Source organism: Aythya fuligula, chromosome 1 (genome assembly GCF_009819795.1).
Source record: "Aythya fuligula isolate bAytFul2 chromosome 1, bAytFul2.pri, whole genome shotgun sequence".
NCBI lineage: Eukaryota > Metazoa > Chordata > Aves > Anseriformes > Anatidae > Aythya > Aythya fuligula.
Window position 1 is genome coordinate 31,547,660 of NC_045559.1, and position 15,523 is coordinate 31,563,182.

Genomic DNA, 15,523 nt, shown 5'->3' on the forward strand with positions numbered 1-15,523 from the left:
GTATGCTCGTTGTTACTCTGTGGAAAGCTGGGGCACGGAGGGACAGGGCAATACTGCCATACAGCTAAGAAATCCCTGACAGCAAAAAAAGCGACAGTGCTGACTGCTGCAGAAGGACGGCGATGCCAGGGTCAGCGTCTGGTGTCCCACATCATCTATACCCAAGTAGTTCTGAAGAATAAAATCCTTCATCATGATGGGCATAGCTGAGAAGTCCAGACTGAGAAGTCCTGGCTGAGATGATTCCTAGCAGCAGATGCACTGCCTCGCAATTTCCCCGCTGAGGTGCTAGATGGCCAGTGCACGATCACGTGCCGCTAACAAGTCTGAGCTGATGCTCCCAATTCCTGCGGCTTTGTGTCATGGGAACCTTGCTGATCCAGCAGCCACTTTTCAAGCACCGACTCCTGCCAGAAAACCCACGAATCAAAGGAGTCACCAGACAAAACACCTCTGTCAACGTTTTAGTAGGCAGGGTGACCTCGGCCATGCCATCGGGAGCAAACCCAAAATTAAGCTTCACCAGAGAGACACTCAGCCTTGCCAGCCCTCAAGTGCACCCCAGCCTGTTCACACCACAGCAAATGCTCAGCATCGCATCCGTAACAAGGTTGAGAGTCGCTCTCTGTTAGATTGAAGATTGACTCTGCTGGCTTAATTTCTCCAGCTGACAAGGAAAAACAAAATTCAAAATAAAATCTGAAGGGATGTAGACCCGGTAACTTTCCTGAGGATTTCTGAACACGAAGGCTATGTGCTACTTCTATACGGCAAGAAGCAGTGCCGGGTGCTGCTCGGATTGCAGGCATACCACAGGGACGTAAAGGCAGGACAGCTGCCTAATTCCAGAAGTAGATAAGAGTCAGTGCAGCTTTTCCACAAAGATTGATCTGCCTGGGTCACCTTTTACCCATTCATTTTGGGCAGTGTGAGAGAACCACAGACCCATAGGCTCATTTTCCCTACGACACAGGGTGGGTTGATGGTACGGCTGGTAGAGAATAAGGGAAAAATGTACCTGAGCTCTAACTGTGAGATGCGACTTTGCCATGGGGGTGCTCCTCCCCACACAAGGTGACTGGGAGCGTTTAAAGCCAGGTCCGTAAATCCCAGCGAAACGGGGTAACCCGAAGGACAGCACTCACTTTGGGAGAAAAACACCACCACAGCACTGACACCAAGCCATAAACCACCCGACACCACACCATAAACCAACACGGCCGCGCTGCAAATATTGTGGCGTTGCTGAGAGCGAGGTTTCTAAAAACGGCACAGCTTAACAGCAAGCTGTTTGCCCAACTATTTCAGCAATTACTGCTCTGGAAGTCCTCCTTCCTCTCCTGCTCGAGTGCAATTTGGTTTTGCGTTTCCAGCCTACGGGGTCCTTCCTCCCTGCCTGCCCCCCCACCGCACTCCTCCTTCAAAGCGAGGCTGTTTGAAATGATCACGTCCTAAGGAGGATTCAGATGAACGTAAACACCAGCTGAAAAAATAAATGCTTTCTAAGGGAAGGGTAGAAAGGTGGTCTTTCTACTCGTGCCATGACATCTCCATAGCGCAGCCAGTTTTGCTTCTGTAGTCTGTGCAACGTCTCAGGGCTTCAGCTCTGCTCAAATACTACCTCCCAAAAAGCTGCATGGGGATACCTCTGAGACCAGGGGACCCATTTCTCGGCGGGACAAGGCTGTCCTTGCCCAGGGGTCTCCACCTCGCTGTTACTCTCCACCACGACCCCACACCGGCCGGAGGGGGTCTGGCTGTGCCAGCCGGGGGGTGGTGGGGGCAGCTCCTTGCCCACCCCCTGCCGCCTCCCTGCGTCCTGCGGGGCAAATTGGTTAACGAGTTTTTTTGTTAGAAAGCTTGTTACCGGGGCCGGAGGGGACGCGAGATGCATATCGCACATATCGCACATATCGCACATATCACACCTATCAGGGCTGGCCGGGTGACAGCCACCTGCTTGTTTCGGGGCCCCGCGCAACGCCCCCCGACGGCAGGGGGGACACACAGGGAATCCCCCCCCCGCTCCCTAAACCGTCCCGCACGGCCCCAGCGAGACAGGATCCCAGCCTTTTACAGCACCCCCATTGATATTTTTCTATTTTTTTTTGTTTCTATAATTCCGTTTTAAGCAGCAGCCAGACTTCCACGGGCGCTCAGGTTTCACCCCGTCACCTGTTGGCTCCCGAACAACCCCCGCCTTTGTTAGGGCTCCCGGCCCTCCTTCGAGCCGGGGGCTCCCAAATTCCGCACAGCACAGCCCCGGCCCCCCCCCCCCCCGCTCCCCTCCGGCCACGACGGGGCTTGGGGGGGGAGATGGGCAGGCTGCGGAGCCCCCCGAGGGAGGGCTGCCTCCCCCCTCAGCGGGTCCCCAGCCCCGAGCAGCGCCGGGGGGACCCGGGGGCGAAACCCGCAGCGCTCCCAGCCCCCGACCCCCAGCACGGCCCCCCCCGGAGCATCCCCGCTCCTCACCTCGGGCTGCAGCGGGGAGCTCGGAGGAGCGGCCAGGCACAAGCTCGCTGAGGAGAGGAGGGGAGGGGAGGCGGGGGGGGGCTCCTCCTTCCCCTCCTCAGCCCGCCCGCCGCCAGATACCTGTGTGCCGCCCCACTGCCCCCTCCCCCGGGGCTGCGGGCCGGGCACGGAGCGGCTCCTCCTCCCCAAAAACACCCCCTCCACCCCCCGAGTCCCCCGACCCGAGCCCCTCACCCTGCTCCGGCCCCTGGCCCCGGCTGCTGCGGGATGAGGGGGGGGACACAGCGCTGCCCCCGGTGCCGGGCAGAGCTCGGTTTGTGCGGCGGGGAAGCGGCGAACATGTGTTTTTTAACGAGCCCGCTTTTGTCCGTGCCGCTGCTGGAAATAGGTTTCCCACCCCACCCTGCATTGTGTGCCTCGGGGGCTGCCCCGGCCCCTGCCCCGGCACCGCCGTGAGGGAGGCGCCCGGGGGGGAGCTGGGGGCTGATAAGAGCCGGGAAACGATTGTCCCGCCACGGGGTGTACTTGAAAAAAAAAAAAAAAAAAAAAAAAAGCGATCTATCAGTGCCTTTGCTATCACTGCTTTTTCTATCACCGCCTTTTTAGGACATCCCAAGTGGGAAGGAGGCGTCCCAGCCCTTGTCCCGGGCCAGTGACACCCAAGCTGCTCGGGCTCTGGCGACATTTTCTGCCTGCTGGGGCTGGGGGCTCCGGGTGTGCCTCTGAGCCTTAAGCCAAAGGATGAGAGCCCCACCAGCCCCTTCCCCTTCCCCACTGCTCTTTGTTTCCCTCGGGAAGTCATTAGCAAAGGTCGTTTATTAGCGAGGTGCCCCTGGCAGCCCCCCGCCATGCCGTGCAGCTGGAGATGTGTGGCCATGGCCTGGTCGTCACGCCCAGAGCTGGGGTGGAATGGAGCGGGATTAAGGTCACCAAAAGCCCACCAGCTACAGCCGATCCCTGTCACCAATCCCAGTCTGATCGGCCACCAGGCCTTCAAACGCCGTCGTGTAGCCAAAGAGGGCTCCTTGGTGTGGAAATGGTGGCCAGAGAAGGCCCCAAGCAGCAGCCCCGCTCCTGGTGCACCCAGGAGGGACACGAGGCTGAGCACGCAGGTTGTGGCTGCCAGGGCCCTGCCACCACAGCCCGTGTCCCTGCGGAGGGGACACCACCACTACCATGCCACCACCACTGACACCACCAGCACCGCCACAGCCTGAGGCCTGGGGTGGCTTCCAAAATCTGCACGGCAGACTTCACCAGCCCCAGCACTGGCCAAATGCTCTTCACTGCCTTTGACATCTTCTTTGTGTTCCTTCTTCATCAGGGCTGACAAGCAAACAGGTGAATGAGGTCCCACACAGGTCCAACCCCACCTAATCAAAGCCACACGCTGTGGCTCCTGCAGTGGCAAAACCAACCAGCTACAGCCCCTCCACACCCCATTTCCCTGCCATGAGCAGTCTCACTGGTTGTACCACCTCAATTCTTAAATGGCTAAGTCGTTTTAAGGTCAAAGTTGGCACATCGCTTGGATGAACTAGAGATTTTGTCAGAGCGGTTGTCAGTGTTGGCTTTACAAAACCCAGACTGTTTCTACTCTGTTTGTTGGACTGAACAGCCCCCATCTGGTGGCCAGCTGAACATCTGCCAATTCCATTCATCATTAATCAAAAATGGAAGTGTCAGGAATAATGTTTACTCTTCCCTGCTAGACGACTGAATTAACCAACAACAATTTGCATATATTGTCTTCTCCTTTTTCAGGGGTGCCTGACCTTTGCTCAGCAGTCCTCCTTAGAGCAAGGACTCACCCTGGCTGCGCAGCACGCTACGAGAAGGAGTATCTCATCTGGGACTTGTGCAGCTCAGTGGCTACAGAAAAGTTTGCAGGGTTTCCTAAACCTAAAGACTACTGAAGCCTCTTTTCTGGGCAGCCAGACTGTCCCCAGTCTTGCTGACACACTGAGACCGAAGAGCTTGAGGGCGTGCACAGATAGCTGCCTGCGCTGCTCTTTTTCCCAGGTTTTTCTGGCTCGAGCACAAAAACTACTAAATTGTTCTGGGCAATGCATTTAAAGATTATCAGGCAAAACCAACTATTGTGATCTTCTAGCCTGAAATCACCTACAATGTGGTCATAAGATTTTCCTAAAATTACTGTCTGTATGAATGAAACGTTTGATTTTGATTTAAAAGTACCAGTACAGAAAAACCCAGTACAACTCCTGTTAAATCCACTGCAGCCCTTTGCTAAATTGTTTCAAGTAGTCAATCACTTTCAACTTGGTTTGGGGTGGTTTTGTTTTGTGTTTTCTAATCCGATATTGCTGCATTTCAGTGCTCAAGCACTGGATCGTAATTGTACCCTTGAATGTTAGGCTAAGAATCAACTATCGTAACTCCCCCTGGGCATTTGCAAATTGTGCAAGTCATTTCTTGGCTATCTCTTTTGACTCAGGCTCTTTCCAGAGAACAAATGCGTTGCTATGACTTTTTATTTTTACACAACAAATACAGCAGCATAAATACTTTTCATCCCAAGCATAAACTATGCTACAGAAGTTACCTAAAAAAATAAAAGAAGAAGGAAAAAAAAAAAAAGAGAGAGATGATCACAAACCTCCCTGCCCTTTAAGGCACGTTCCACATTCCTGGATCCGGCTGGGTAGAGCTAATTCTTTAAACAACCGGATGGTTGAGGGGATCTGTAATGGATATGGAACCTTTTGCCCCAAGGTCTTCGCACAAATTTAGTCTGGGTAACAACTTTCTTTTACTACTGACCAGGCCACGCGTGTTCTCTGGCCTGTATGAAATTTGCTCAGAGTATCAGTGGGGTTTCACAGTTCGCAATTATCCACATCACAGAACATCCCTTGAGATAACACCAGTAATTGCTACCTTTGTTGGCAGTCACAGAAGAGAGACCAAGGAGCAGGGAATGAATTAACCTCTTGTGCTTTAGAGGCAGTTTCTCTGGGTAGGACGGTGGCATTAACACCCACCTGATTACTTCTATGGATAAACAGAGGAGTTCACCCACTATATCATCACCCTTTAATGATCACCACCTTCACTCCAAGACTTCTAATTAAGCATCACCTCATCTGTCCATTAAAAAAAAAAAAAAAGTGAGTCAGCTATGAAAGGTGAAAGTATGCAGTAAGGTGAATGGAAGCTAGAATAAAACAAAACAAAAAAAAACAAAAAACACAGAAATCTGTCAGTAATAATTATTTCAGAGAACTCAATGAGAAAACTATTCAAAATAAACCAGGACCAGGTTTCATGTTTTGAAACAAAACGAGCCAAGAAGGATTTTGCATATTTCTGACAGCATGGGAAGAGTCCACAGAACAGGAATTACAACTGCTCTCCAAAGGTTTGTTCACAAATCAAAGCCCAGGCCTGGTGCGCTCCTGTACATACATACCCTCAAGGAAGTTTAGGAAAGGTGCCCAGAGCATGTATGACCATGACTTCAGGCTGCAGCACCGGGAGCTCTATGGCACTCAGATGCTCTCCACCTCCAGTGGCCCCAGGTCTATACCCTGAGGGAGCAAAGAGGTCAGGGTGAGGGATGCAGTCCCATGGCAGTCTAAGCTGCCCTAGGCAAAACCCCAGCCCAGTGAAAAAATGCTGTTTTTTTTTTTTTTTTCCCTGAACTAGCCAATGCTAGCACAATGGAAACATAGGTCCAACCCCTTAAAGACCACTCTACATGTCAAAAACACAAACGAAATTTAACTATGTTCACCTTGGTGTGTTCTGAAAGCCCCATGGACATCCATCGGCAGCTCCAGACACTTAAGCACCTTGTCAAACCAGGCCTTAGGCCTCCTCCAGGTTAAGAGCGTGGAGGTACGCCTTCATATATAGGAACAGTTTGCACAATTTTACCGCTATATATAATCACCCGATGCCTTTAAAGCAAAGCTGGAGCTTTGAAGGACCGTAATAAGCCTACAGAGCAGGTTCACACCTCTTTATGTCTTCACCTACAGCCACAGGTGCAACCTCCATGTGCTCTCCATGTCCAGCCCTGCTTCCTCCTGCCCGTCTCATGTGCCCTCCATGGTGGATCCAGCATGGGCTGGGTCCACCACATCAGGACCAGGAGGGGTCTTAGGAACCACAGAGAGGCAGAGAGGAGGGGGAAAGGGAGCAGCACGAGCAGCTCCTCACCACCCACTGCTCAGGAGATGACTTACAAATGGCAGACCAGCACACCAGCTGTGCTGAGGCCCCTCAGCTGTGCCACTGCTTCTTTTTGTTCCATGTTTTTCTTTTTGATACTACAAAGAAAGGGCATGGAGGTGGCACCGCATGAGTTCTGATGTTTCCAGGGTCTGAGTCCTTGCTATTTTTTAAGTGAAATTTAAAAACACAGAGAAAACCAGCTTGGTAAAAGGCAGGTAGACACAAGATGATGTGCAACAGAGATGGAGAGAGCTGGGGATTAAACTGAAGCTCGCGTGTGAAATGCAACAAGTGAAAAAATGAGGAAGAGGTCATTTTTGCCCCGCACAGGTTTATGGCTGAGTCGGGGCGCTCACTTTCCACTCCTCTTCGCTGCCCTCACTGTGGGCAGGCTCCTCCAAAGACAGCACTCTGACTCGATCCTCATTGACTGCACAGCTTGCAGTTGCACGCGGTGTGGGCAAGTGACGGCCCAGTGGCTCTCCAGGCCTGGCCCACAGCAGCGCCGCAGCCACAGGCCAAGGGGCCTACAGGTGCCACCCTTCTGTGGTACCAGCCGGGCTATCTCGGCCTCATTAACACCCTCGGTTAATCACTGCCCGCTTCCCAGGCTGCGCGAGGCACGATGGAGAGAGTTGCAACAACTTGTGCCTGCGACGCTTTGCCTGTAGCGGAGCTGACGCAGGGTGGGATGGTTGCCTGGCTTTTTAATAACACACCAGCACAAACACCATTATGCAACGTGGAAGGCGTTGCGTAGCCAGTGCTAATGCGCTGCGTGCTTATTGAGGTATTTTTCAGCCAACTATTATGCCAAAGCCTATGCGGTTGTTGAATGATGTCACTCTTATCTGTGTCAGGTCCTGTTCTCAGGCCTTGCCGCCAAAGAACCCATCAGGATTCACCTAAATTGGGTTGGGAATCGATTTGGATTAAAAAAGGAAATGGTGTAAACTCTGCGGGGCTCTTCTACTCAAGGGCAATTCATCCCAGGAGCAGGGCATCCACGTAAAGAAACAAACCAGTATTTAAAAAAGAACTTCAGACCCTCAATGAGCACAGTTTTGGGGATGAGTAGATGCTCCAGCTGCACGTGGCCTGCCCCATCGCTGGCTGTGCTTCTCAACAGTCTGCCCTGAAGCCAGACTTACTCTCAATCACCTGTTGTTTTCCTAAGTGAAGGCAAAGTTTGACATGGAGGTTGACTACCACTGCTGCAACACTATATTCAGGGAAAACAAAACCCAATTTAAAGCCAAAGCTGAGGTTTGCAAAGATTTGTGGTAACCTCCAGTTGCATAAAACCGGGGAGGGAGGGAAATCTAGCAGCCCCTGAGGCAGGCAGCCAGCAGAGTGCTATGCTGCCGTTTTCTGAAACCCATACAAAGCACCATGCACCATAAACACATAGGACAGAACAATGATTGATTAACTATTAGTTTATTTTATTGAATGAACCTCACAGGCTGACCTCAAGGCACAGTGAAGTAAGGAGAACATAAAATATGTCTGATGGATACGGAGATGCATGACACCTTTATTCGCTTTTGGCATAGCAGTTGCAAAGGAGAAAAAGAGACTGCCAGAGATATGGGCTGTCAAGACCGAAGGCCACTCAACTCTACTAAAAGGCATCACCAAAGGAGGATAAATGTTTCTTTTTTTTTTTTTTTTTTTTTCTTCTTCCTTTTTTTTTCACAGAAAGATCAACTGGTAAACAATTATTACAGCCAAGTAAGGCTGGGAACAATCCTCTCACTTCTTGCTCAGCAAACAAAGAGCTCTGTCTCGAAGCTGGGCATGCTTCTGCCCCAGCAAAGGTTCATTGATCTTCTATCCAGCCAGTTCGTGCTCTATGCCACTTTCGTTAAGGTAGCTTTCTTGATTTTTGTTACTAATCTCCATAAGCTGGCATCTTGCTAAAAACAAAAAAAAAAATAAAAATCCCCATGTCTGGTTTCCTAGTGGAACTACTGGAACGTAACCCATTGCCCTAAGATGGGCACCAAAGCAACCACCGTTTACAGGCCTAGCCAGGTAAAATCAACATTAAAGGGGTTTTCCCCGTAGTACAAACTTCACCTAACTAACATTAATCTAACTTTGCATGACCAAGCAGGATATAGGGTAAGCATGCAGGGTTTATGCTTGTTTTCTCTTTTCCTACAAGGATTATGATTCAGCCTGTTTTCTGGGAAACTCAAATGAGCTTTCCACTTAACAGAATGAGGAATGATGATTTGGGAGGTTACATCCTTTCTTTTTTTTTTTTTCCTTTCCCTAAGTATGATTAGTTTTTCTTTGCTGGTCTACCTCCCAGAACTGGTTTATTGTAGGATGAGCTGTGTGAGATTGTTGGCACAAGGGAGGGGATGGGAGGTGAGCGCAGAGGGATGGTCCCACTGCTGGGCAGTAGCTAGCTATTATAACTACACTGATACATCAAAACCACATCAAACAGCAGCCAGGGAAGATGGCTTCACTGGCGTTTCTCTCGGTTGCCTGCCAAGTGCCGCTCGGATTATGGACACAAAGGTATGAACTGAGGAGAAAGATTAGCCAAGACGTACTAGATCATTTAAAAAAAAACCAACAAACTAACTAACAAACAAAAAACACAAAACAAAAAACTAAACCCAACAAGCCTAGTACAGACACAGTTGAAAGACTTTAGAAAGAGACAAGTTTCTATTCTCAAGTATTCCCTTAACCACATAGCTAGATCAGGTGGAAGAGACATAAAAGTACTCCTTTCCTTCTCTTTATATTGATTCTGCTTGAAGTTCAAGGCCAAGTGGGACAGGCAATGCCTGTTCAAGATGCAAGTTACACCTGGTTTTCAGTAGGATAACAATGAGGATCTCGGCTAAACCAATACTCAAATAAAAATTAATTATGTTTTTTGGCTAGCAGTCATTAGACTTTCTACACAAACCGAAAGGTATTTAATCATGACTACAACAGGGAAAATTACCTTAAGTCCCCTAAATATCAAGCTTCACCTCATCACCAACACAACATTAATATACACAAGTCTGGAGCCTCTAATAGATATTTCCTTAACCGTATTCATAGAAACATGTGCAGAAGCTTAAGACTACTTAAGTATATTTTTCAGAATCGAAGTTTTTAGATTATTCACAGTAATGAAAATCCTTATGTAGGAGGTATACAGTACAAGTGAAGATTGTTTAGGAACACTTAACTGGAGCTCTTGATGCGAGTGACCTTTGTACAAGCACCCATTTATTCTTAAGTCCTTACGGGACTGTCAGCTGCTGAAACAGCAACTGTTTGACATTACCTGACACCTCATAGTTTGCTGTCAGCCACCTAGCTTTAAGCTACACCCACCTGGACTTGCCAATATGTCCCAGCTTTTCTTTCTTACCAGCTTACTTAGGAAGGTGGATTCCTTTGGACATGCAGCCATGAAGGAGTAATGTCAGCTTTAAAAGAGTACCAGGAGTGAACAAGTGCCATTCAATCACTATGAACTGAAGCATTTCACTGCCGCTGTGAGTTCCAACATCAGAGGTGCTCAAGTGTCAAGACATTTCCTCAAAGATAGTTCAAGATTAATTTCTCCAATTCAGCAGCTTATAAGGGAAAAGTTCAATCATTTTCAGGATGAGGCAGCAGAAAATATGCAACCTTCCCACTACGTAATGCTTCAGTATCTCTTAAACAGGTTTTGAAAACAAGCATTTGAGATAGCAATATAAATTAATGGCAAAACACTATGTTGTGACAAACACGGTTTTATTAAGTAAAAACTCTGAATGTCATAGCTGCTTTGTATGGCTGCAGATATGTCTGACAGGTGATTTGTCAAGACATAATGTTTTTACAGGTCTAAGCAATAGCAACTGTCAGATACCAAGACCAAAAGTCTTCAGCATATGTCTAATGTTAGTTTTAGTTTTAGACCATTTAGTAGCTTTAAACCTGCTCATTCTCCTGACTTGCTTTCTTGCCTACAACAATTATTGCTGAGACAAGTTTAACTCCCAGACAATTAGCAAGCAGAGGAAAGATGAGAATAAATGTTTCACAATAACCCCATACACAACTCTCCAACTTGATGTAATCTTTGGATTTTTGTGTTACACTCACACATATCCCTCCCTCCTCAGTCATCATCTACTTTCTCTTCACTGGTACTCCTTCATAATTCTCTTTCCCTGATATGCAAAAGTAATGAGTCAGTGATAATTATATTGTTTTTGTAAATGCAATCTATTGACAGCTGGCCTGGACTTTTCTTCCAACATCATAACAAGATCTCTAGTCTTCTGAAGGTATTCTGCAATTCACACCAGGTAAGTTTTAAAGAAAGAAACACTTTTTTTTTTTTTTTTTTTTCAACAACGAGCAGGGATGGAGATTTGGGCAAGAATTACCTGGAAGGTTTGGACAAGTGGCAGCTATCGCATATGCACCAGCACTGACATCAGCAAATATCCCATACATACTTTCAGAATGGCAGAAGCTCCATTATTGGAAAGATGACCTAAACAGAATTTGTTATACAGAATGGGGACATTAGGAGGAAAAAAATGAAAGAAAAAGATACATGGCTTTAAAAAAAAACACAATCTAGTTAAACTAACTACAATTCCTTTAAGAAGAATTCAGTTACTGAAAGAAGAATCTTGACCTTGTTGAAATCTTGATCTTGAAAGCACTACAACTGCTTTCTAAACAAACCTGGTGCCATTATACAGTCAGATTAGAACGTCCTTCCTCAAATAATTCTTATTATGCTGATCAGATAACCTCTAAAATTTGACATGCCTTACCATGCAAAGGTCCAGAGAGATGCATGCTCAGTGGGAGTGAAAACAGCTCTCGTAGAATTTTATGCATTACAGTTTGCACCGCATTAAACCACATAAAATACCAAGAGCACATGCCAAGACCACAGAGCCTCAAGTGCTACTCAGCTTCCTCTTCTGAATGAGATCTAAGGCTGGATTTACTTCATTGCACATCACTGTGTAGAGAACATCTGCGTAGTCAAACCTAGCTTGTAGTGTAGGTTCAAAAGTGTGCACTTGGCACTGTCCAAAGCACCCAAATAGACGACAACTTGTTAAAAGTGCAGCTAGATCCAAATCTTGCTCGATACCATTAGACTATGCCACCATAGCTGATTGATTCCTCAAGGCATGAAAGACCAAGTGGCACCAGCTGTGCCACTGGGACAGCACACACACAAGTGAAACAACAGATTTCATTAACAAGGAAGAGGAAGAAGACTGGGAGAAACAGAAGATGGTGGCTTTAGATGCTAAAATAAGACTTTTGTACCTAATTACAATCTTGTTCCTCAGCTGTCACAACAGCAATGGACAGATTGCCTCCTCTTGAGTTTTCTTTGATCTTCAGAGGACAGTGGAGCTAACACAAAAAGGTCAAGGATCTGAATCAATATGCTGATCCTCCCCAGCAATGGATTTCAATAGAGATCTGTTACCACACAGCGAAAATGACTGAGGCAACTCCAGGGGATGCAATTATCTGTAGCTTTTTCCCATTAAGCCTTGTAACCCTCTCAATGAGAACTTAAGAACATACATGTACATACTTCAACTTCTCTGTGAAGTTAATAACTTCACAAGAGACAAACGGTGCAATGGGCCATTCATATTTTGTACTGTCAACAAATGGAGAGCCAGCTTTTGGACCCAGTTATTGCATATAATTACACCTATCTCCATGAATAAACAAAAACTAGTTTGCATTTTTTCCCTGATCATTAGCCTCATTTACATAAGTGTTATGAGGCCAGTTCTTCATCCATTAGCGTGAATTAAGTGATACCCTGCTGGGCGCAGGACTGTTCAGACATGCTGACTGCAGAGCAGCTGCTCTCCTCTTCTGGTATTGAATGTTGATTAGCATCATAGCACATGACACTCGGCGGGGCATATCGTGTGTCACACTACGGCATACAACATTTAATGAGAACCCAAAGCAAATCCCATCATTTAGAAAGCCAATCTCTGCTCCAAGCAGCAGGGCAATAATTAAGCACATGGTCCATCTCATCAAGGACTGAACTGCTTGAACAGTGGACGTTATTTTGGGGGGACAACGCCGACTACCTGAAGCAGAGTTGTACATAGCAAGTGTATCCACTATCAAATAATCAAATCAATGCACATTTTTCCAGCAAGACGCTTGCACATTACCTTTTCAGTTCTGATCTATGAGACAGAATGAAGCTTCTGCATTATTAGATCTATAAAGAAGATTTAATAAAGGATGCAGCAGCGATGAAAATAGAGTGAAACAATACCAATTTAAACCCTACAATATGGATCAAGGTTTAGCATCACTTTTCTGTGACTCCTAACAAATCTCACAGAATCACAGAATCACAGAATTTCTAGGTTGGAAGAGACCTCAAGATCATCGAGTCCAACCTCTGACCTAATGCTAGCAGTCCCCACTAAACCATATCCCTAAGCTCTACATCTAAACGTCTTTTGAAGACTTCCAGGGATGGTGACTCCACCACTTCCCTGGGCAGCCTGTTCCAATGCCTCACAACCCTTTCAGTGAAGAAGTTCTTCCTAACATCTAACCTAAAACTCCCCTGGCTCAACTTAAGCCCATTCCCCCTCGTCCTGTCGCCAGGCACGTGGGAGAACAAACCAACCCCCACCTCGCTACAGCCTCCCTTGAGGTACCTATAGAGAGCGATAAGGGAATCTCCAGTAGAACCATTAAATTCTTTGTCAGCTTTCCTCATCTGAAAGATGGGTTGATGCTAGCCTGTCTTGCAAGGATTGATTACTTATTTGAAGACTACTTTGACAACACTGTAAAGCAGCGTGTTACAAACAACATTTCACTACTTTGACACTATTGAATGGAGGCAAGGAAAAGCTTTCCATGACAACAGCTGAGCCATTACTATTACACTGTTCAAATGTATAGGGAAATTCTGGATATTTTGCAAGAAAGCATGTTTCAGGATAAGGGACAACAATGCAAGAATGCTGAAAGCACTGCTGCCTCCACTCACCCATAAATCAGCATCCATCAAACATGAAAAAAGTAGCTTAGTTTGAGTAGCTTAGTTTGTTCTGAGTGACTGGAACTTGGTCACTAAAGATTTCAGTGTCCACATCTCTTCCCCAAAAGACACATCCACTTTTCCACCTAAATACCATGTTTTCCTCTGCCTAGTTTTCACTTGCTCCTGGGCACTGATGTAAGCAAAATAGCAGAGTCCCTCTGGGGAGAGCAGGCCAAGTTCGGTCACTGGAATTGATCTAATTACTGTCATAGTTGTACAGCTGTTTCAAAGAGCACAGCCATAACCCCTACAGGAGGGGTGTTAGAAGAAATTAGAGTGACATCATTAATCAGAAGAACAATGATGAAGCATAAAGCAGCCCACTTCTTTTTCTGCGCTGGTCAAAATACAGTCACCTTGTCAGAGAACGTTGTAGCGTAATAACAAGGGGCCAAGGATTTTACAGCTACAGCTCTCTCCATGGAAATAGCTGAGAAGGAACATATACAGAACACATCACCTCTCTATTTTAAAAGATAAAGGAGAAAAAAACACACACACACACACACACAAAAGAATTCCAAATTGCATGTTTTCTTATTTTTGTTCTCCCATGATCTTAGGTTATAAAAATATCTCTGCTAAAACATGTCTGGCAAAGAGTTTAAGACAACCTTGCCTCCACAGTAGTATCGTAAGGCAGTGGCACTCAACTTCTTTTCTGGACAGACCATGGATCCCAGTTCAGCCTCAGAAAGGGCCACATGCAGCACCTCCTCATCCTCACTCTTCTTTTACACCCTAGCTGAACTTTTCCTGTACTGTGTGAGCGTAGCAATCTAACTGCACATTTATTTGTGCAGAATGGTGTCCTAGGATCTCCTGTCCCCCTGCCCCCTTGCAGACTATTGAAAGAAAGGAAACCCCAGGAGCAGCCAGGATGGACAACCCTGCTGGCCAGCTGCAGTGTGGGGGTCACACCAAACATCTTTGCAGGGCTGAGAGCCTTCAGCACCGAGCCCACGGGGTGCTGGAGAACACACACATTGGAGCACAGGCTGGGAGGACCTGCAAGACATCTGCCGTGAGCCTTCAGTGAGGTTCATTGCTGTGGCTCCATCCTTTGGGGGCAGTGCCAAATACAGCCAGCCACTGCAGTCAGGGGGATTTAGAGTATCTCAGCTGTCCTTTGATAGGAAGGACTTCACAGCTGACCTTGTGCTAGTAGATAAAACAGCGCCAAGGCACAAGCTGAAGCAGTAGCCTACAGTCAACTACCCTGTTGTGTGGGTGGGTGCACTAAAAAGTAATAATGTCTCTATTAAAGGTGTGTGTGCGTGGGTTGCACAGCACAGTGCAGCTACAGGCAAAGGCCAGGCAACATGGACTGGGCCAGTCTGGCTTTTGGTTTCAGGGTCAGGGAACCAGTGACTGTATCACAAAATGAAAAGCAGCCCAGACAGATGAAGCCTCAGGATTCAGATAAGTCTTCTACTAACTTTATTAAACCCCTATAAAATGTGTAATAGCAGAATAACTGCTGCCTTTCCTCATCTTTTAGGCTTACACCCCTCAATTTTCAGGCTTACAAAATTTTCTTGATAAAATAAAAATTTGAAATATGATTTATTCCAAGCTGAATGCTGGAAGTCATTATTACAAACAGCAATACAAAATGTCTGTTATAAAATATTAAAACAAAGTCTTCCATCATTTGGAAACTTTTTGATAGAAACAAATGCAATTTTTAATAAAAACAGTATTTAGCCATACAGATTTGAGAGGCAAATTAAAAAATTGGTTACGAGACCAAAAAGAAAA

The 15,523-nt window shown here is 46.9% G+C and overlaps 1 protein-coding gene across 3 annotated transcripts in view; it reads right to left on the reverse strand.

Moving 5' to 3' along the window:
* PRICKLE1 (prickle planar cell polarity protein 1) overlaps nt 1-15,523 on the reverse strand; it is a 64,800-nt gene that overhangs the window by 11,997 nt on the left and 37,280 nt on the right. The window contains exon 1 of one of the 3 annotated variants that reach the window (XM_032200382.1): nt 2,707-2,720. The exons of 1 other annotated variant lie outside the window; for it this stretch is intronic. The gene's annotated coding sequence lies outside the window, so the exon portion shown is untranslated. Of the gene's footprint in view, nt 1-2,472; nt 2,526-2,706; nt 2,721-15,523 lie in introns of those variants that run through there. One more of the 3 variants, XM_032200374.1, reaches the window with a different exon arrangement.